The 23,525-nt window shown below is 39.5% G+C and overlaps 2 non-coding genes and 1 pseudogene across 2 annotated transcripts; 2 read left to right on the top strand and 1 right to left on the bottom strand.

Moving 5' to 3' along the window:
- Nucleotides 1-454: 454 nt before the first annotated feature.
- Nucleotides 455-23,525, top strand: part of LOC112657448 (proteasome maturation protein-like) — a 31,441-nt pseudogene continuing 8,370 nt past the window's right edge.
- Nucleotides 459-565, top strand: LOC112658240 (U6 spliceosomal RNA). The gene has a single exon (XR_003135618.1). It is a non-coding gene; the product is annotated as a U6 spliceosomal RNA (small nuclear RNA).
- Nucleotides 3,060-3,166, bottom strand: LOC112658241 (U6 spliceosomal RNA). Its single transcript, XR_003135619.1, has one exon. It is a non-coding gene; the product is annotated as a U6 spliceosomal RNA (small nuclear RNA).

The following is a 23,525-nucleotide window of genomic DNA, read 5'->3' as shown; positions in this document are numbered from 1 at the left end:
GGACACCCTGACACACGTGCAGGCGCTCACAGAGCCCGCCCGTCCCCGCTTCGCACCGCGGCAGGCCCAACGCCCGCCCGGCCGCCCCCGCTCGCCCGGCCCTCGAGGCGCCCCGCGCACCCAGCCGGCCGCCCTGCACGCCGCTCCCGGCATGCTCCGCGGGCCCAGCGCGACCGCCACAGGCCCACGCTCCCACGCCGGGGCCCGCGAAAGGCCCCTTACCCAAGGTGCTCCGGGCGCGGCGCTCATTTGCATGTCCTACCGACAGGTACAGTCGACAGGTCAGGGGCGGCCTAGCCGGCACAACACCACACGTGCGAGCCTGGTGGGTGGCTCCGCGTCATCGCATTTGCCCCAACCTCCTGTGGTCAGCGAGGGCGGCGCACACTTCGGTCACCGTAAGTAAGAGGGGCGAGCAGCCGCCGTGCCTTATATACGCGCTGGGCGGAGTAGGTAGCGTGCTCGCTTCGGCAGCACATATACTAAAATTGGAACGATACAGAGAAGATTAGCATGGCCCCTGCGCAAGGATGACACGCAAATTCGTGAAGCGTTCCATATTTTTATGCAGCTCCCCAGCCATCTCACCCCGGTTATGAGTTAGCAGCAAAACTGGTTTTTGGAAAGATTGTTATGGAGGTCTGTTCTGAGTTTGTTTGTTTGTGTGCTTAAATGTTCTGAGTATAATTACGCATTCACGCTAGCAGCTACGAGCCTAGCACACCCGCGAGGTCCTCCTGGCCTTCCAGGGAATCTCCCGGCGTGGGACCTGATACCTGACCTCGCCGGTCACGTGACTCTTATCACGTTCCTAGGCCGTCCTGGTAGCCGCATCTGAACGCTTGTTCTGGTTGGTTCAAATCCGGTATTGGTTTGGGCAGTTAACGTTCCTCTCAAAATTTCCATCACAGAGAATCCGTCTGATTCAGGCACGGGTCAGAGTGCTCCTTAGGGGCCAGGTGAAAGCGGGCATACGAGAGCGGCCTCAGAAAGCCTCGAGAAAGCAGATCCGGATGGGCCCGCCGCCGTTAGCCAGGTCACTTGGTCCCGGAGCTCCAGCATCCACCGGCCGCCGACTCTGGTCTCATCCCGCGTAACCGCTCCCTGGTAGCGGTCTCTGTTCCAACGCAGCTCCAGGTGACAGAGCGTATTCACTCAGGCCTGAAACGGCCGAAGAAGGTCAAACGTCGGCTCGAGAAATGGGCACTAATGTTGCTTACTTCCTTTAGCAGATGCATTCCTTTAGCGATTTAATAATTTAGAAGTGATTTTGCAAGGATTCATGGACCAATTCATGTGCTAGTCTTCTACTGCCCGACAGAGCCTATACTCTGGCCCCTCTGCAGTTTGTGTTGTTGAAGGAGGCAAGATCATACATTAAGTCGATTTCGTAATTTTTAATTTTTTTAAATTTATAAATTTATTTTTTATTGGTGTTCAATTTGCCAACATATAGAATAACACCTAGTGCTCATCCCGTCAAGTGCCCCCTTCAGTGCCCGTCACCCAGTCACCCCCACCCCCCGCCCCCCTCCCCTTCCACCACCCCTAGTTCGTTTCCCAGAGTTAGGAGTCTCTCATGTTCTGTCTCCCTTTCTGATATTTCCCACCCATTTCTTCTCCCTTCCCTTCTATTCCCTTTCACTTTTATTTATATTCCCCAAATGAATGAGACCATATAATGTTTGTCCTCCTCCAATTGACTTACTTCACTCAGCATAATACCCTCCAGTTCCAACCACGTTGAAGCAAATGGTGGGTATTTGTCGTTTCTAATGGCTGAGGAATACTCCATTGTATACATAGACCACATCTTCTTGATCCATTCATCTGTAGATGGACACCGAGGCTCCTTCCACAGTTTGGCTATTGTGGACATTGCTGCTAGAAACATCGGGGTGCAGGTGTCCCGGCGTTTCACTGCATTTGTATCTTTGGGGTAAATCCCCAACAGTGCAATTGCCGGGTCGTAGGGCAGGTCTATTTTTAACTCTTTGAGGAACCTCCACACAGTTTTCCAGAGTGGCTGCACCAGTTCACATTCCCACCAACAGTGCAAGAGGGTTCCCTTTTCTCCGCATCCTCTCCAACATTTGTGGTTTCCTGCCTTGTTAATTTTCCCCATTCTCACTGGTGTGAGGTGGTATCTCATTGTGGTTTTGATTTGTATTTCCCTGATGGCAAGTGATGCGGAGCATTTTCTCATGTGCTTGTTGGCCATGTCTATGTCTTCCTCTGTGAGATTTCTCTTCATGTCTTTTGCCCATTTCATGATTGGATCGTTTGTTTCTTTGGTGTTGAGTTTAAGAAGTTCTTTATAGATCTTGGAAACTAGCCCTTTATCTGATATGTCATTTGCAAATATCTTCTCCCATTCTGTAGGTTGTCTTTTAGTTTTGTTGACTGTATCCTTTGCTGTGCAAAAGCTTCTTATCTATTGGTCATCAAGACAGTGTGGTACTGGCACAAAAACAGACACATAGATCAATGGAACAGAATAGAGAATCCAGAAGTGGACCCTCAACTTTATGGTCAACTAATATTTGACAAAGCAGGAAAGACTATCCACTGGAAAAAAGACAGTCTCTTCAATAGATGGTGCTGGGAAAATTGGACATCCACATGCAGAAGAATGGAACTAGACCACTCTCTTGCACCATACACAAAGATAAACTCAAAATGGATGAAAGAGCTAAATGTGAGACAAGATTCCATCAAAATCCTAGAGGAGAACACAGGTGACCCTTTTTGAACTTGGCCACAGCAACTTCTTGCAAGATACATCCATGAGGGCAAGAGAAACAAAAGCAAAAATGAACTATTGGGACTTCATAATTTTTAAATTCTATACGGAAACTCAAACTGATGGTTTATTTCCGAGGTATGTAGACGGTTGCACATAAATTTCCAAGGGCAACTGAGCTTTGTTCACGTCTTAGACTGCTCCGGAGGAGTATCTTCCTAGCGAAATGTCACAATTTCATTATTCATATACTTAGGTGGATACCATCTCCTCGGGGTTAATCTGCAGAGGAAATCAGATGGCTGGGGAGCTGCATAAAAATATGGAACGCTTCACGAATTTGCGTGTCATCCTTGCGCAGGGGCCATGCTAATCTTCTCTGTATCGTTCCAATTTTAGTATATGTGCTGCCGAAGCGAGCACGCTACCTACTCCGCCCAGCGCATATATAAGGCACGGCGGCTGCTCGCCCCTCTTACTTACGGTGACCGAAGTGTGCGCCGCCCTCGCTGACCACAGGAGGTTGGGGCAAATGCGATGACGCGGAGCCACCCACCAGGCTCGCACGTGTGGTGTTGTGCCGGCTAGGCCGCCCCTGACCTGTCGACTGTACCTGTCGGTAGGACATGCAAATGAGCGCCGCGCCCGGAGCACCTTGGGTAAGGGGCCTTTCGCGGGCCCCGGCGTGGGAGCGTGGGCCTGTGGCGGTCGCGCTGGGCCCGCGGAGCATGCCGGGAGCGGCGTGCAGGGCGGCCGGCTGGGTGCGCGGGGCGCCTCGAGGGCCGGGCGAGCGGGGGCGGCCGGGCGGGCGTTGGGCCTGCCGCGGTGCGAAGCGGGGACGGGCCGGAGCGACTGAGGTCGCTGAGGGCTTGCGAACAGGCCGACCTGCTGAGCCACTTGGGCGCGGGGTCGAGCACGGTCCTCCCGGCGAAGATGTCACGTCGCCGACATTGCGCCCGTGACACCGGGTCGCACGCCAGCGGCAGAAGTGAGCTCAGCGCCCGCCCTCCAGGAGCCTGCGACGAGCTGACGACGCGCTCGGCACGCGGAGCACCCCCTGCGGGCGGCCCGCGCTCTGTGAGCACCTGCAGGGCCCGGGCCGGGGCGCCGTGGGGTCGGAGGGGCCCGGATGGGCGGCCCCGCCCCTCACAGGTGTCCCTCGGGGCTCGTGGCTCCAGGCCTCCCGCCGCCGCGACGCCGAAGAGCGCGGTTAAGGGCGCTTGTGTGGCCTGAAAGGTGGATTCGAGGAATTCCACGCGCCGGGAGTTGCCCTGGAGAATCCTTGTTGTGCGTCCTTGTACTTCCCGCACCTAACCTAGCCCTGTTGGGGAACCGGCACGCAGGACCCACCTACTTGCAGGGAACACTGACTGGAATGTTGGTGTTAGAGATCTTCCATTTTAACCACCGCAGGGAGCATACTGCTCCGGTCACAGCCTGGCGTGTTGTGAAATGACGGCCAAAGGTGAAAGCCTCCGGTGCTGACAGAGTGGTCACAGTTGTCCCTACGCTGAAGTGAAATGAAGGGCATAGGTCTGCCTGCGTGCGCTGCGCTACGACGGCATCCTTAATAAGGAGTGTGGCATCTGTGTAATAAGGGCGGTCTTGCTTCTTTTTTCTCCTGCCTATGGGCGTCCCACCCTTTCTCTGAAAAATATGACACAATATTTTGAAGTAAAAACCTGAGAAAGCTCGGTAATGTTGAGAAGTTTTTAAATTGGTATCCAATTTTATGATGTACTTAAAGTAGTGTGAAACCAAATGAAAGTTTCTGGTATTGAGGAGACGAAAATAAAGAAGAAAGAACCTCCAGAGATTATTGGCAAACCCATCTTTCCCTTTGTTTATTATTCTAATCCTTTCACAGCTTTTGAAAAGTCATAGAAACACTGTGTTCTCCCCCTCAAAAAAAAAAAAAATTAGGCAAAAACGAGATGCCTGTTGAGTTAAATTGCCCAATTACAAATAAAATATGCTTTGATGTATTTCTTCTAATGGCTTGGCTTTCCAACAAGCCATTTCTAATTTCAAAGCTATTAAAGAATAGTAGATGGATGATCATTTGTATGATTTGAAGAGATATATCAAAACCCTTTCATGTCCTTGCTCTCTTTAGAAACCTTACAACCAGTTTATTAATGGATATGTGGTTATGAGAATCTATAGTTGATAAGATGGTCAGAGTTCAAGGGTCATGAACTTGAGGTCTCTCTACCAATTCCTTCAGTCAAGCTGTGCTGCAGGAAGACCACGTTTAAACACTTTATACTCTAAAAAAAGAAGAAAATGTTTATGTGTGCAGAACAAAAAGTTGAATCTTGACAAGATCAAATCGTTTAGGAGAAAAAAAATCTTTATAATGGCTTTAAATTATCAGATGTCATGGTGCTATGAACAATGTGCTGTTAAAGAGCTAGACCAGAATTTCTCAGGCAATTTATGTTTGATCCCTTTTGAAGCAATAAATTCTCTCTAGACCCCTAGTATTGCTGAAATTACTTCTAGGTTGTTGTTTAAATATGTCCAAACATAAAACTGGGTATAGACTCCTTTTTCTTACAGCTGTCATAAACTCTAAAACCAAAGCAGATTTACAAATTAAATATAAAACTACAAATCAATACAAGTCACATTAACAACATTAATTTATTGCAGTAGATGATGTATTTGGCTGACACTAAATCACCATTCAGTTCTATACTTAGTCTGTTTCTGTGTGGTGACAATTGCAGAGAATACTAATACATGTATTTTTTTTTATTTTATTTATTTATTCACGATAGAGAGAGAGAGAGAGGCAGAGACAGGCAGAGGGAGAAGCAGGCCCCATGCAGGGAGCCCGACGCGGGACTGGATCCCGGGACCTCAGGATCGCGCCCTGGGCCAAAGGCAGGCGCCAAACCGCTGAGGCACCCAGGGATCCCCCCCCCACACACACACATAAGTATGTTCTGAAAAATAAACAACCTTTGTTTACAACAAAATTCTACAGAAACTGGAACATACATTTTTTTCTTATTTTAACATCTATAAAACAGGACACAGTATACAGTAGATGGGCACTGACAGTATATGAAATAAAGTAGTCAAGAAAATCAGGCCTCATAGTTTACACCCTGCTAGTGAAAGATCCTGGAATGCCAATATATTGATGACTCTGTAAAGCTGTATTATTTATTTCAACATGGAGTTAGCATAACAATATAATTGAAATCAGCACTATATATATAATCAAATTTTGCTGAAATATGAAACAGAGGATATCCAAAGTTAGTTTTAATTATTAGAAATATATTCTTAATATTATTGTTTTGTTTCATTCCTAACCTCATAGACTGCTGAAGATAAAGACAGAACTAGGCCTCTCATAGTGTTTTATTTTATATCTGCTTGGGACTATGTTGGCTAATATTTCAACAATTGTTGGCAAGATAGAAAAGAATTAACAGAGAATCTGTGTAGTCAGAAATGCCCTCTCACTCCCAAAACAAGGCAGACAGGTTCCTATAGCAAAACAAGTTTGACACAGGCATCACAGGCCTTGTGGTTTTTCAAACAGGCTCAGCACTGTTTGCCATGAATGAGGCTTGAGAATGCAGAGTTTCACAGAGGCAATTAGTATCTCATTTACACCATTTCAAAATTGATCATAAATCAGATTTTATTATTATTGCTTCCACTCTGTTTTCAATTTAGAATATTCAAATGACCATTAAATCTTTATTTGTATAGAATGTCCTGAAAGCATTTGGCTTTCAGTTGGTGCAAATACATTAGTCTGCCTCTGTTCAATTCCCATTAGTCTCTACAAAATAGTACATTACTCAGTGGCATGTCATTTTCATGATGTGAAATCAAAATATTGATTTGTTAAAAATATAAGAAACTAAAATCTTGGTCATCGAAAATGCTATTTATATTATCACTAGGAAACAGAAACTTTGCCTTCATAGACAACATAAGTATAGTGGCAGGCACTGGGCTTTGCTATCATTTAGCTCGTAGGACACAACAACCAAATATCAGCCACTTATGTACACTGTCACATTGATGGTCCCTTAGATCAGTAAGATGGGATCCCTGGGTGGCTCAGTGGTTGAGCGCCTGCCTTTGGCTCAGGGTGTGATCCTGGAGTCCCGGGATCTAGTCCCACATCAGGCCTCCTGTGTGGGGCCTGCTTCTCCCTCTGCCTGTGTGTCTGCCTCTCCCTCTCTCTGTCTTTCATGAATAAATAAATTTTAAAAATTAAAAAAAAGATCAGTAAGATGAAATGGTAAATGTAAATGCAAATTCACATTGGAATCTCCTGGTAATGCTTAGTTATGAGCTGAATTTATTTATTAGTAATTTATTTCGATGTGTCGGACTCTGCTTATTTCAGTATTTTAAGATAATCATCACAATAAAAACAATTTCTTTTAAAAATCCTGTAGAAAATCCTTTGACCCCTAAGAATCTGTCTGAAGACTCCAAGAGGTTCTAAATACCAAGTGTTTGGGAAACACTATAGGCTGATATAGAAAAGTCTAATTTCTGGACTTTGTGTAACTTTATATGCATTCTTTTCTTAAATGAGTAAATCAAGAATTAGAAATAAGTTTCAGGGATCCCTGGGTGGCGCAGCGGTTTAGCGCCTGTCTTTGGCCCAGGGCGTGATCCTGGAGACCTAGGATCGAATCCCACATCGGGCTCCCGGTGCATGGAGCCTGCTTCTCCCTCTGCCTGTGTCTTTGCCTCTCTCTCTCTCTGTGACTATCATAAATAAATAAAAATTTAAAAAAAAAATTAAAAAAAAAAAAAGAAATAAGTTTCAATATTCTCAGATCAATCAACATGATATATCAAGAGAAAGGATAAAAACCATATGATCATGTCAATAGATCCAGAAAAAGCATTTGACAAGGTACAACATCCATTCATGATAAAAACCCTCAACAAAGTAGGTTTAGAGGGAATATACCACAACATAATTAAGGCCTTACATGAAAAACCCACAGGTAACATACTCAATGAGGGAAAATTGAGCTTTTCCCCTAAGATCATGAATAAGATTCTCACCACTTTTATTCCACATAATACCAGAAGTCCTAGCCATAGCATTCAGACAAGAGAAAATAATAAAAGGCATCCAAATAGGTAGGGAAGAAGTGAAACTTCCACTATTAGCAGATGACATGATACTATATGGAGAAAACCTGAACGACTCCATCAAGAAACTCCTAGAACTGATAAATGAATTCAGTAAGGTCAGAGGATACAAAAATCAATGTACAGAATCCATTGCATTTCTGGGGCCCTTGGCTAGCTCAGTCTGTAGATAGGGTGTAGAGCCTACTATAAATAAATAAACAAATTCTATTGCATTTCTATACACTAATAATGAAGCATCAGAGAGAGAAATTAAGAAAACAATTCCATTTACAATTGAACCAAAAATAATCAAATATCTAGGACCCAACATAACAAGAGGTAAAAGACCTGTACTATGAAAACTATAAAACATTGATAATAGAAATTGAAGATGACACAAAAAAATGGAAAGACATTCAATGCACATGGATTGGAAAAAATATTTTTGGAAAAATTAATATTGTTAAAATGTTTATACTACCCAAAGCAATCTACAGATTTAATGCAATCCCTATCAAAATACGAAAAGCATTTTTCACAGAACTAAAACAATCCTAAAATTTGTATGGAACCAAAAAATACCTTGAAATGCCAAAGCAATCTTGAAAAAGAAAAACAAAACTGGAGCTACTGCAGTTCCAGACTTCAATTTATATTACAAAGCTGTAGTAAACCAAACAGTATAGTAATGGCACAAAAATAGACACATAGATGAATAGAGCAGAATAGAAAGCCCTGAAATAAACCCACAATTATATAGTCAATTAGTCTTCAGTAAAGGAGGCAAGAATTTAGAGTGGGGTAAAGTTTCATTTGCATTGACATGGATGGAACTAGAGAGTATAATGCTAAGCAAAATAAGTCAGAGAAAGACAAATACCATAGGATTTCACTCACATGTGGAATTTAAGAAACAAAACAAACGAGCAAAGTGGAAAAAGAGAAAGAAGGAGACAAACCAAGGAAACAGACTCTTAATTATAGAGTACAAACTGATAGTTTCCAGCGGGGATGGGAGTGGGGGCAGTATTAAACAGATGATGGGGATTAAGTAGTGCCCTTGTCATGATGAGCACAAGATGATGTATCGAATTGTTGATTCACTGTATTGTACATCTGAAACTAATATAACACTATGTTAACTAACAGGAATTAAAATTAAAACTTTTAAAAACAATAGTCCCCTCAACAAATGGTGCTGGAAAACTGGACTGAACCTGTAAAAGAATGAAAGTGGGCCACTTTCCTATACCATACATAAAAAGGGTTAAGATCTAAGTGTGAGACCTGAAACCATAAAAGTCCTAGAAGAGAGCACAGGCAGTAATTTCTCTGATATTGGCCACAACAATATCTTTCTAGATATGTCACCTGAAGAAAGGGAAACAAAAGCAAAAATAAACTATTGGGACTACATTAAAATAAAAAGATTCTGCACAGCAAAGAAAACAACCAACAAAACTAAAAACAACCTACTGAAAAGATATTTTCAAATGACATTGCCAATAAAGGGTTAGTATCCAAAATCTATAAAGGACTTATACAACTCCACACACACAAAAAACAAATAATCTAATTTAAAATGAGCAGGGGGTGCCACAGTGGCAGTTGGTTAAGCTGACTTTGGCTTGGCTCATGATCTCAGGGTCCTAGGATCAAGCCCCATGTCAATCACATTCAGCTGGGATTCTACTTCTCCCTCTCCCTCTCCCCCTCCCCCTGCTCATGCTCTCTCTCTCTCTTTCTCAAATAAAATCTTTTTAAAAATTAGCAGAGGACATGAATAAACATTTCTCCAAAGAAAACATGAAGATGACTGACACATGAAAAGATGCTCAATATCACTCATCATCAGGGAAATACAAGTCAAAACTACCAAGAGATATTACCTCATACCTGTCAGAATGGCTAAAATCAGAAACACAAGAAACAGCAAGTGTTGACAAGGACGTGGAGAACTAGGACCCTCATGCACTGTTTTGGGAATGCAAACCAGTGCAGCCACTGTGGAAGACAATATGGAAATTCCTCAAAAAATTAAAAATAGACCTCCCTATAATCCAGCAATTGCACTATTGGGTATTTACCCAAAAAATATAAAGAAATTCATTCAGAGGTGCTGGGGTGGCTCAGTCATTTGGGCTTCTGACTCTTGGTCTCGGCTTGGGTCTTGATCTCAGGATTGAGTTCAGGCCCAGCGTTGGGCTCTGTGCTGGGAGTGGAGCCTATTTAAAAAAATATATCAATTCAAAGGATACATGCACTTGCATGTTTATTGCAGCATAATTTACAAAGCCAAAGTATGGAAGCAGCCCCAGTGTCCATCAATAGATGAATGTATAAAGATGTGAGATACACACACACACACACACACACACACACACACACACTGGAATGTTATTCAGCAATAAAAAAAGAATGAAATCATAAAAAAAAAAAAAGAAATCTTGCCATTTGCAGCAACTTGGATAAAGCTAGAATATAATGCTAAGTGAAATAATTCAGTCAGAGAAAGACAAATATATGATTTCACTCATATGTGGAATTTAAGAAACAAAAGAGCAACGAGGAAAATGAGAAAAAGACAAATCAAGAAACAGACTCTTAATTCTAGAGAACAAACTGATAGTTACCAGAGGAGAGGGGGAGGGGGGGAATAAGGAAGGGGATTAAGAGTATGCTTTACTTGAGCAGTGAGTAATATATGGAATTGCTGAGTCACTATATTATACACCTGAAATGAAGATAACAGTATGTTAATACACTAAAATTAAAATAAAATAAAAAAAGAATTCGAAACAGAAAAGATGGAAAGGGAGTAATACTTATTGAGCACCAACTACTTGAGAGGCATTAAACATAAAAGATTGCATTTAATATTTGCAATTATCCTGAGAGGGGCACCTGGGTGGCCAAGTCGGTTAAGCATCTGCCTTTGGCTCAGGTCATGATCTCAGGATCCTGGGATCTAGCACATAGGGCTCCCTGCTCAGTGGGGAGTCTGCGTATCCCTGTCTCTCTCTCTCTCCCCTTGCCTCTCCCCTTGCTCATACTCTCTCTCTCAAATAAATAAAATCTTTTAAAAATCATTCTGAGAGGCATGGGTTATCCCATTCTATAGATGAAGAAAATAATGCTCAAAGGAATTATGTGCCTTGTATAAATTCATATGGGTAATAAAAATAGGGTGGAGGACAGACAGCATTCAAACTCAGGATCCTCAGAATCCAAATCCATGCTACTTCTATTACTCTGTGATTTGGTTTAATATTAGAGATATCCTAATACAGGTCCAACTAGGAAAATCCTTAGGAACTATTTTGAAATTCTTGGGCAATCAATACAACAGAACATAAGATGAAAAACTTCAATCAGCTCTAGGTATACTGTTTCTAAATTATGAAGAGAAAAACTCAATCTCAGACCAGCTCACTTTTATCTTCCAAAATGCTGTGGGTTACCTTTTTTAGACTAGTGAAGCTTATTAATGAAATAAAAAGTAATACAGGGACATCCAGGTGGCTCAGCAGTTAAGCGCTTGCCTTCGGCTCAGGAGACCTGGGATCGCGCCCACGTCGGGCCCCCAGCATGGAGCCTGCTTCTTCCTCTGCCTATGTCTCTGCCTCATTCTCTCTCTGTGTGTTTCTCATGAATAAATAAATAAAATCTTTTAAAAATAAATAAATAAATAATAAAAAGTAATACAATTGTTGTAATCAGAAAATAAAAATAGAGGAAAAAAGCAGCAACTATAAAAATAATAATAACAAAATGACCTAAGACAGGACTTCTGTGCCTATGCTGTTCTCCATTAAAACAAATGATTCAGAATTGTCTTTAGTGTTCATTGCTTTGATAAAATAAAATAATAAAATAAAACGTAGTTCTTGAAAAATAATTGGACAAAATAAATAAGAATTCATTATTTGAATGCATGTCTTATCAATCAAAATGGCTAAATAATTTTCATTAAAGAAGCTTAGTAGAGTTACAGAGTTCTAGCATTTCTGAGAGCTCCTAAAAAGGTAGGTAAAAATTTGAATGTTGTGTTTTAAGCATGTAAAAAAATTAGAGATGGAGATTCTAAAAGAAAACAGGAAAATATGTTTCAACTGTGGAATTAGCAAAGATTTCGAAGATAGGACACAGGAATCAGAAATCATTTAAAAATTGATAAATGGACTTCATCACAATTAAAGACTTCTGCTCATCAAAATACACTTTTTAAGAAAATAGGCGATCCAGGGGCACCTGAGTGGCTCAGTGGTTGAGCATCTGCCTGTAGCTTAGGTCATGATCCCGGGATCTGGGACCCAGTCTCACATCAGGCTCCCCATAGGAAGCCTGCTTCTTCCTCTGCCTATGTTTCTGCCTTTCTCTCCGTGTCTCTCATGAATAACTACATAAAATCTTTTAAAAAATAAAAAATAGGCAATCCAGAGACTGGAAGAAAATACTCAGGAAAACTTCACAAATATCAGAAAATGGATGTATATTTACAATGAATCAGGAACTCTTACACCTTGACAATAAAAAGAACAAAACCTCCCCAAAAATATGGGCAAAAACTTGAACAGACATTTCACACACACAAAAAAAAGATATGTAAATGGCTAATAGGCAAATAGATGCACATTAATCATCAAAGAACTGGTAGTTAATACATTACTTCACATCTATTAGAATGGCTAAAATTTAAAAGATTGACAACACCAAACATTGGCAATTATGTGGAGCAACTGGAACTCATACATTGTTGGTGAGAATGTAAACTTGTATAACTTTCAGATAACTGTTCCGCAGTTTCTTACAAGATAAACATTAACTGTGACTCATCAATTCTACTCCTACATATTTGGCCAGGAGAAAGTAAGACATGTGTCCGCAAAGATTCATGTGAGAAAGTTTACAACTGCTTTATTCATAATAGTTCCAAACTGGATACAATCCAAATGTCCATCAACAGGAAAATGGATAAATTGTGGTATATTAATACAAGGAATACTACTCAGCAATAAAAAAAAAAAGCACAACAACCTGGATGCATTTCATAGGCATACTGTGCAAAAGAAGCCAAACATGAAAGAGTACATATTGAATGATTCCATTCATATGAAGTTCAAGAACAAGCAAAGCTAATCTAATAGGGATGGGAATCAGAACAGAAGTTGCTTAGGGGAGAGAGGGAAATGGGGAGTTGACTAGGAATAGTATAGAAGAACTTTCTTGAATGATGTAAAGTTCTATTCTCTTGATCAGTGTGTGGGTTAACATAGGTATATACATTTGTCAAAACATCTCAAGCATACACTTGAGATGTGTGCATATCTTCCTTATAAATTCATACTGCAACAAGACAGCATGCTTCAATAAAAAAGAATAAAGCATCAATAACAAAAGAACTGTTGCTGAAATCTCATGCTGAAAGGTTTGCTGTTTCTAACCAGTGTAGAGTGGGTTCCTGGAACGTTATACTCTAGCTATACTCCTTGACTAAACATATCAATTCCATCTAATAACAAGGCATTTAGTAAAGCTGACAGGTGTTGCCACTGTGAAGACTTCATCAAGTCGATTTGAGAAATAAAGATACTTCTGAAGCAGTGCACTAATGCTTATCAAGTTATATTAATTCCTTCATGCAATAAATATTTATTGAGCTCCTATTATGTTCCAGGCAATGTTATAGCCTCTAGGGGTATAGTAATGGCCATGTCACTACACCCCTTGTTTCATGAAGTTTCACTTGACTGTAGAAGAGACAATGACTAAATACACAAATAATAAATTGGGTGATTTAAGGTAGTGATGAATGCAATGAAGAAAATGAAATATTCGACCACATTTTATTTATTTCTGAGAAAGCATGTGTGAATTACATATTTACATGTTAAATTACATGTCATATTCAGCTCCATTATGATTTCAAAGATCAATTTTTGAATGCTTTTGTTGCCACTATATGATGAAAACACATTTTCAAAACATGAGAACAGGAAGCTCTATTTCATCCTTGCACATTCATGTACATTTTAATTTCTTACACATTCTATCAAAAAGGACAGATTGACAATTCACCAGATCATCACACACAAATAATAGAGCATATGGACTATACGTTTAAGTAAACGTACACTACACTGTTAGTCCACCATCATACTTTCACTGGGAACTCACTTTCTCCTCAAGGCCTGATTATTTAAGGAGCTATACTAACAAGTAATGGAATTTTTAAAAAACCTACTAGCTTGAAATGACCCATGAACATCAGACTACATACCAACTGCTCATTCATCACATCAAGCATGGTATAGAGAGTAAAAGTTTCAGACTGTAGAAGTCTATTAGCGTCTAGTACCTTGGAATTGTTTGAGAGTCATGCAGTCGAGCCACAGGATTTCACTGGTTTAAGCATGTTACCACACAATAGTATTACTTTTGATCTTTTAAAGGTTACTTTGGTTCTCATAAGTGGAGAAACAGAAATAGATGCCAACCATCAGGGTTTTAGCTTTGTCTGAAGCTAAAACTGTAGTAGTCTCAACTATGGCAGATCAACCCCTTGGTAAAACCAGCTTTTGCAAAGCCGGGTTGACCTGTGCAAGTCAAACTGTGGTTGAGACTATTTCTTACATTTTAGTTTCTACAGTGGTTTTTACCATTTTGAGAAATGGTGTTATCTTTCATCAGCAAACCATCTCAGCACTTTAGGGGAAAACAACGGGTGACAAGCATCGATAGGCGTCACCTGCTTAGAATTACAGACTGTGCCAGGAGGCAGTGTGCTCTGCGCAGTGCCTTACTGGCAGAACTGAAATCCAACCAGAGAGTGCTGAATTGTTCATTTGGGCTCCTCTTCTAACATTCTCTCATTACCACACAATTCATATGGAAGGAAAAAAAAAAACTTATCTGATTGTCAGCTGAGTCTACACATGATGAAAATCTCTATGTTCACTAACCTTGCAAAATGATGATGGTAACAGTGATGATAGCTCTTAAAAAAGCATGGAGCAAGTATTCAGGTAAAGCCAAGCAGCTAAAGAGAAAGACAACTAGGGGTGTCTATTCACCTGAACAAAGAATAATTTAAAAGCAAAATAATCATTTATATAAATAGTAATATTAATAAGTGAACATGGACCCCCAGAATTTATACAATAAAGTTGTTTTATTTTTTCCATTTTACAAAAATATAGCCACAGTGTGGTGCTCACAGGAACAATAAAATTCAATTAATTTTATCTTTTAAAAGCAGGGTTTGAGGTTGATGGCAGACACGGAGAATGCCTGTTGATTAAATTTTTTTCCATGCTTTCCAGCTGAAGTATTTTATACTCTAGGCTAAGAAAATAATTCCAAATTCACCTTTGGATGGCATATATAGTGGTATGGGACATCATCCTAAAATAACTCATCCTCCTGGTTCCTTTTTCATTATTTGAGGCACATTGTCAGTGAGGACCTCTTTTCTATAGATCCCATGGCTCTTAACCTGTGAGGCTGTTAGAAATGCATACTTCCAGGCAGGCATAACCAGATTTGAATCTCAGCTGTCCATTTACTAGTGTGATCCTGGGTTAGGTCTTTGAACTTAGCCAATTCCTTGAACTGGGAATAATACCAACTTCATCATGTTATTATAAGATTAAAAAATGATATATGAGGGGCACCTGGGTGGCTCAGTTGGTTGTGTCCGACTTTTGACCTCAGCTCAGGTCTTGATCTCAGGGTTATGTGAAAAATAAAAAGATATATGAAACATGCCTGGCCAATGAAAAGTACTCAAATAATTACTGGTTAATTTCTCCTCTACTTCTTTCCCTTGGTCCTGTCACGCACAGTTCATATAATCAGTTATCTGTGTATGTCTTATTGTTTACCTCTCCTTAGACTGTAACTTCCTTACTAGGGAGGATGGCCTATCATTCATTTTTGAGTCTCCTAGAGCCTACCACATAATGCCTTAAACAGAGTAGACACTTGGAAACTACATATTCAATTTTACTTCTTGTAACTCAGCATATACTCAGCAATTTGATGAAATAAAACCATAGTCAAAATGCCCAGTGATGTTTCTTCTTTCCAATAGGCTGGCTGCTTTTATTTTTAGACGTGTCTTTCTGGAGCATTCACTTAGGCTGATGACCTTTTACTTCAGGTGGACAGAGTCTTCCTAGGTTTTCCATCTGTTTTCATGATCCAACTGAGGCTTTGCTTTTGTCCTGAATTAGTTTGTGACATGTATGGTTAGATGAGTTTTCCAGTAAAACGGGAGGAACCCAAGGACTAAATCCCCCAAACTACTCCACTTTTTGTCGATTGAACATCCATGAGCTGCAATTTACAGTATAGCTACATATATATGTAATATATACAACATATATAATATATATTGCATTTTTAATACCACTTTTAAGTATTTTAGTGAGCCCTCAATGTGTTCAAAATGCTTTGATCCAAGGAAACTTATTTTCTCAAGTTCTCCACAGATAGAATAAATGACAATCATACAAATACTTTAAAGAGGCAAATTCCAATTAGTCACATGGGGCCATGCCTTATACCCTTTACCTTGGGAAAAAGTCTAAGTAAATTAACAGTCCTTGAATATTTATGAATTAAGAGCAACTTCCCTTTCTCTTTTGCCCTTTGACCAAGACCATGGAGCTGTTCTGAATATTAAATGAAATAAGTATGCACAGTGCCCAACTTAGTGCCTGCCCCACAGGCTGATGTGGTGACAGCTGGGCAGCTTAGTGTTGCCATTCAAGGGACAGCCTAAGCCTGGGTTTCCCCTTCAGGAGAGATGACACAATGCCGTAAGGAATTTCCCAGTTTTCTCTTGGTGTCCACAGGCATTCCAAAGATCTTTGACTCAAAATACTGTTTTCACAGTAAATTTCATCAAGAATATTACCTTGAAAAAAAAAAAAAAAAAAAAAAAAAAAAAAAAAAAGAATATTACCTTGAAAAAAAAAAAAGCAAGGAGAGGAGAGAGAGCACTCAGGGGTTTTTTGGGAGCTGGCAGTGTTCTGGATCAGCGTAGTGACTACCTAGTGTACTTCATGATAATTAAACTATACATTGATGTTCTATGTGCTTTTTTATACATGTGTCATATTTTGATGGAAAAGGTTTAAAATGAGATTGTGTGTGTGTGTGTCAAGGAAACAGAAAAGAATATCTGCTTGGATTTTTAGAGTGTCGTACGTTTCTCAGATTGCTTTCAGACAGGTAACACACTGTGAATCAAATAAGACTTCTTCCATTTGATTCAAACATATTAAAAAACTTGTCTGAGGTCATAAACGTGTCTTTCTACTTCTCCAAACTTCCTCCCAAAGCAGTATATGTTCTTTATACCATGTTGATATCGATAGGCAAATCAATGAAATCTTGGGGTGCCTGGATGGCTCAGTCGGTTAAGCATCCATCTCCTCTTCCTCTTTTTTTTTTTTTTAAGATTTTATTTATTTATTCATGAGAGACAGAGAGAGAGAGAAAGGCAGAGACCCAGGCAGAGGGAGAAGCAGGCTCCATGCAGGGAGCCCCACGTGGGTATAAATCCCATGACCCCGGGATCACAACCTGAGCTGAAGGCAGACATTCAACCACTGAGCCACCCAGGCGTCCCCATCTCTTCTTTTTTAATTTAATTTAATTTATTTATTTCACAAAGAGGGAGAGAGAGAGAGAGAGAGAGAGAGAGAGAGAGAGCACACAGCAGGCAGAGGGAAGGGGAGAAGCAGGCTCCCAGCTGAGCAAAGAGCTTGATGTGGGGCTCAGTTCCAGGACCCTGGGATTACAACCTGAGCCAAAGGCAGACATGTAACTGACTGAGCCACTCAGGCACCCCATCATCTGACTCTTGATTTTGGCTCAGGACATGATCTCTTTGTCACGGGATCAAGCCCCACACTGGGCACCTTGCTTAGTGCAGTCTACCTCAGATTCTTTCCCTCCCTCTTTACCCCTCCCTGCTTGCAACTTCTCTCTCTCAAATAAATAAAAAAATATTTTTTTAAAACCTAATGAAATCTTAAATAATTTTTAAAATTATGAAATATTTCAAATATATAAGTACAAACATAAAGAAAACCTATGTATAAAATCTTAATTTGCCCAATTTGCTTCAAACTTTTCAAAAATTAGTAATACATTACAGATATATCTTAGACCCACTGTGTACCTCTCTCAGCTGCTATTCTTCTTCCTCTTTTCCTAAATTCCAATTTCCATGAATTTTTTATATAATTTTCCATATATATATCCATAAATAAATATAGTATTCTTCTTCAGGCTTAAAAACTTTGTTTAAGTTGTATTATAGTATAATACCCTTCTGCAACTTTTTGTTTTGGTTTAAAATTATGTTTTTGATGTTCATCCATGCTAATACATGTAGTTCCTTGCTAGTATTCTTGCTTGCATATACCAGTATTTTCTGATTTATTCACTCTCTCACTAAAAAGTACTGATTATACCAATTATTTTGCTGCTGAAAACATTCTTATGGAACAGAGACTGCAAACTACAACCTATGGGCCAAAACTAGCCCACCACCTATTTATTATTTATTTATTTATTTATTTATTTATTTATTTATTTTTAGTAATCTCTATGTCCAATGTGGAGCTTGCACTCACAACCTCAAGATCAAGAGTTGCATGTCTACCAACTGAGTCGCCCAGGTGCCCCACTACTAACTATTTTTGTATGGCCCGTGAGCTAAGAATGGTTTGTTACAATTTTTAATAATTGAAAATATCAAACAAGAATAATATTTTGTGACAAGACTGTATGAAATTCAAATTTTGGTGTCCATAAATAAAGTTTAATTGGAACACCACAATGTCCACTTGCTTATGTATTTTCTAAAGTACATACAGCACAGCAGAATTGAATAGTTGTGATAGAGACCACTGTGTGCTCCATAAAGTCTAAAATATTTGCTATCTGACCCTTAACAGAAATAATTTGATTGATTCCTATTACAGAGGTCTCTTCATGTATGTATGTGAAATTTTCTCTAGGATTTATTTCCAGAAGCTCATAAAGTTCATAGAGTGCTAGGTTCTTCAGTCTTACCAGATACAAGCCAATTTAGTCTCCAGATAATTATTTCAGTTCACACAACTACAAGCAATGTATGAGAATTCATATTGATTTACTTACTTGATATTATCATGCTTTGAAGGTTTTGTTGTCTGATTGGCATAAAAGTACCTCATTATGATTTTTATTTGTGTTTCCATAATTACTTAGAAGGATAATCATATTTTAACAGATACTGTGAATTGCCTATTCACAAATCTTTCTCATTTTTCTGTTGGACTGTTTATCCTTTTTCTTTTTCTTTTCTTTTTCAAAGATTTTATTTATTTATTTGACAGAGAGAGAAAGGGCCACAAGCAGGGGGAGTGACAGGCAGAGGGAGAGGAAGGAGCAGGCTATGCTGCACAAGGAGACCAACATAAGATCATGATCTGAGCTGAAGGCAGAGCTTAATTGACTGAGCCACCCAAGCACTGATCTTCATCCTTTTCTCATGGTGATTTTATTTTTTTGGATGAACATAAATACCCTACTTTTAATGCAGTCAGTCTTTTCCTCACTAGGAAAACATTCCTTTGCATGTCCTGTTTTAGAAAAATTTCCATGCCTCAAAGTCACGAAAATATTCTCTTATGTTATTATTTTCTAGAAACTTTATTATCTTACTTTTCACATTTGGATATACATTCTACAGTAAATGATTTTTTTATGTATGGCATGAGGCTGAAGTCAAGCTTTGTTTTCCATACAGATACATGATCAACCAATGTTTTTTATTAAACAGATCATTCTTTCCTACTGACCTTCAATGCTACCTTTGTGCATACTTTGGCCTTAAAAGTATGGGTCTCTCTTTGGGTTATGCTGATCTATTTGTTTATCCTTTGTACCAAGACCACATGGTCCTAATTAAAAATGTATACTTTTTTGAGAGGCAGAGGAGAGCAGGAGAGGTATCCCAGGCAGGAAAGGTGTGCAATATATAGATATTGTTTGTTCATGTACAGAATCCAGAGGCAACAGCAAAGTAATTTCTTTTTAAGTGTCAGCATAGTAAATTCACCTTCAAATGCCCTACTAAGGAGCCATGGTTTCTGTTCCCTAGAATAAATACCCTTTATTCTTCATTCAAAAGGTGTTTCTACCCATGTAGCAGCCGTGAAACATATGCTCTAAGCTTTTTTTAATTTTTTCTAGTAAGGGTAAAAATTTGATGGATCTATTCACTCCCTCTTGCCTAGGGCCATGCAATCTGATTAGGGCTGGGATAAGTTAAGATGCTTCTGCAAGAAAGGGTTTATGTTTGGCCTCAACGTATCCCAACCAATTGGTCAAATCCAGTTTTGTTAACCACGCAATTTTTTTTGGCTTAAACCTAGCTTTCTAGGGTCCTCTCCCCTTTTACCGGGGTAAGTGCCTTTTTCTGAGCTCTCACATTCCTTACGGAAATTGTCTTCAAAGCTCTTTTAACACTGAGCTGTAATTGTCTTTTTACTGGTCTGTCTTCCACTCTAGATCATGAAAACCTTGGGGATCATGTCTTAGGCTTTTTCTTTTCTTTTCTTAATCTCCAGTTCCTAGCACAGCACCGGGAACAAAACTGACATATAATAGAATTACATATTTGAATAAAAGAATTAATTTCAGACTCGATCTGTCATACACATTACTGACTTAAATAAGGCTTCACCGGTAATATTTAGCCATGCCTGGAGATCAACTATTAATTCAGAGATCTGAATTTGTAGTGAAAAATTTGATAGTACAATTAAACTAAAGCAAAACATGAGAGTATTCACTATTAATTGTATAATATGACTTCTGGTAATATGAAAACCAGATACCCTGAGGAATTGTCTCAATGTATCACACATATTCATACATGCACATGCCCAGAGAGACAGAGCGAGATGGATAAATCTTATTGAAAAGTCTCCATAAATGCAGAGTGGGGCTGGCAGGAAAGTTACCTCCAGATAATGAGCACTGGGGATGATAGCTGCCTGAAGCATCTGACAGTCCCTGGTGGTATAGAGCTTTTGGCTTTAACTGATTGCATCCAAAAGACAGGAGAGAAAACTGAGGGCTTATGTAAAGTGGCAAATCAAAATAAGTATTGGCATATAGTTGAGACTCTGAAAATTGTCATTCTAACAGATAGATGAGTTTGGGGCAAAACCCCTCCACATAAAGGGAGAGAATTAGGAGACATGCCAGTCTCAGCTTTATTTCTGAACACAGTGGGGAAAATGTTCTCTTGAGGTTTCTCCTAATCACAAATCCACCGTCAACTGGGTACAGGCCAAAATTCACACTAGATAAACTAAAATTAGAGTTTCAAGTGATGCCAGATTGTGGTGACTTGTTTAAAAAGCAAGAGAGTATCAAGAGTATGCCCAAAGAATAAAAGACTATAAAAAAAAGTGGTCAGGTTGATGTGGAAAAAAAATCAAAGGCAACATCTGAAAATAAAAAGTGTAACTAAGATAAGAAACTCAATAATTGGGGTAAATGTCAGATTGTCCATAATTAAAGAGAGAATTACTAAAATGGAAGATAGAATTAAAAATCACACGGAATATATAGCACAAATATATGGTGATGGTTAATTGTGTGTGTGTGTGTGTGTGTGTGTGTGTGTGTGTGATGGTTAATTTTGTTTGTCAGCTTGACTGGGCTACAGAGTGTCCAGATTAAACATTATTTCTGGTTGTGTCTGGAGGGTGTCTTTGGATGATATTAGTGTTTAAATCAATGGACTCAGTAGAGTAGATTGCCCTCCCTGTGCGTGTGGGCATCAGGCAAGCAGGTGAGGGCCTGAATAGAACAGAAAGCTAAAGAAGGTAGGATTTGTCCCCTTTTTGCCTGCCTCTTCGAGCTGGGACATGGATTATCTCCTGCCCTTAAACTGGGATTTACATCGTTGACTCTCCTGGTTCTTAGACCTTTGGACTCAGGCTAGAATTACACTGCCAGCTTTCTGGATCTCCAGCTTGCAAATGGCAGATGGTGGGACTTCTTAGTTCCTGTAGTCATGTGAGCCAATTCTTCATAAGAAATCTCTTCTTTCTAACTCTCATTGTCTCTCTTGATAAATATATCTATCTCATTGGTTATATAGGTAGAGATAGAAAGATCTTACTGATTCTGTTTCTCTGGAAAATATTGATGATTACGGATATTATAACATATGTAAAGTTCTGGAGGCTAGAAATCTAAGATGAAGGTGTTGGTTTCTGATGAGGTCTCTCTGGCTTGATATAGATGACTTTACTCTGTTTATGTGCAGAGAGAGAGAGAGTTCTAGTCTCTTTTCCTCTTCTTATAAGGATACCAGTTCTATTAGATTCGAGCCTCACCCTTTGGACCCATTTTACCTTAGTTACCTCTATAAAGGCCATATTTCCAAATACAACCATGTTGGAGGCTAGGCCTTTAATATATGAATGTTGGTGGGACATATTCAGTCCATAACAGTAGTCCATAAAAGTATGTAAGACTAGATAGAAGGGGGAAGAGAATATTCAAAGACATGATGATTGAGAACTTTTAGAACTAATGTTCAGTAAACCTAAAAATACCCAAAGTAGCATAAATGAAAAGATATAGATGCTTAGACACAACATACTAAAGCTACAGAATACCAAAGACAAAAATAATGTTAAGGGGAGATAGAGAAAATTACCTACAAAGTAACCTCTATTAGACTGACAGCTGATTTCTCAGCTTCAACGACATAAAAAGATAATGGAATGTATCTTCAAAATGAACTATAAACTTGGAAATGTATATTTGGTGAAATATTTCTTAAAATAACAAATACAAAATAAAGATGTTTTTGAAAAACTAAGACTGAGAATTCTCACTCAAAGAAGTCATACTATTAAAAATACTCCAAAAGAATGAAAATGAACCCAGAAAGGTCTGAGATGAAAGAAAGAATGGTGGGCAAAGGAAATAGTAATTATGTGGGAAAATAAAACCAAATGTTTACTGTATAAAATAATAATACTGGGAATTAATTTGTAGGGCTACAAATTAAAACAAAACCATGAAAACAGTAACATATAGATGGGTTGGGGATGATCAGAGTTATAAAGCAAACATTCTAAGCTCCTGTAATGATCCAGAAAAGGATAACTGCATTGGTTAACTTTAGAATTTATTTTAAAAGCATGTGAAAATTTTGAGAATAACATTGAAAGAACAGAAATAGACAAAATTTTCTAATTAGTGGAGGAGAAGAAATAAAACAAAAAAGTCAGTCAAAGCCAAAAGAAGGCAAGAAACAAAGAGACAAAGAGGGAGAAAGTGGAACAAAAGGAAAACACAAAATAATATGGTAAAAAGAAATTCAAACCTATAAATGATTACAAAAATATGGTAGAGGGATCCCTGGGTGGTGCAGCGGTTTGGCGCCTGCCTTTGGCCCAGGGCGGGCGATCCGGGAGACCCTGGATCGAATCCCACATCGGGCTCCCGGTGCACGGAGCCTGCTTCTCCCTCTGCCTATGTCTCTGCCTCTCTCTCTCTCTCTCTCTGTGTGACTATCATAAATAAATAAAAATTTTAAAAAAAAATTTAAAAAACAAAA

This window comes from Canis lupus, chromosome 8, assembly GCF_003254725.2.
Source record: "Canis lupus dingo isolate Sandy chromosome 8, ASM325472v2, whole genome shotgun sequence".
NCBI lineage: Eukaryota > Metazoa > Chordata > Mammalia > Carnivora > Canidae > Canis > Canis lupus.
The sequence above is the reverse complement of the archived record's forward strand: the minus strand, read 5'-3'. Positions and strand labels throughout refer to the sequence as shown.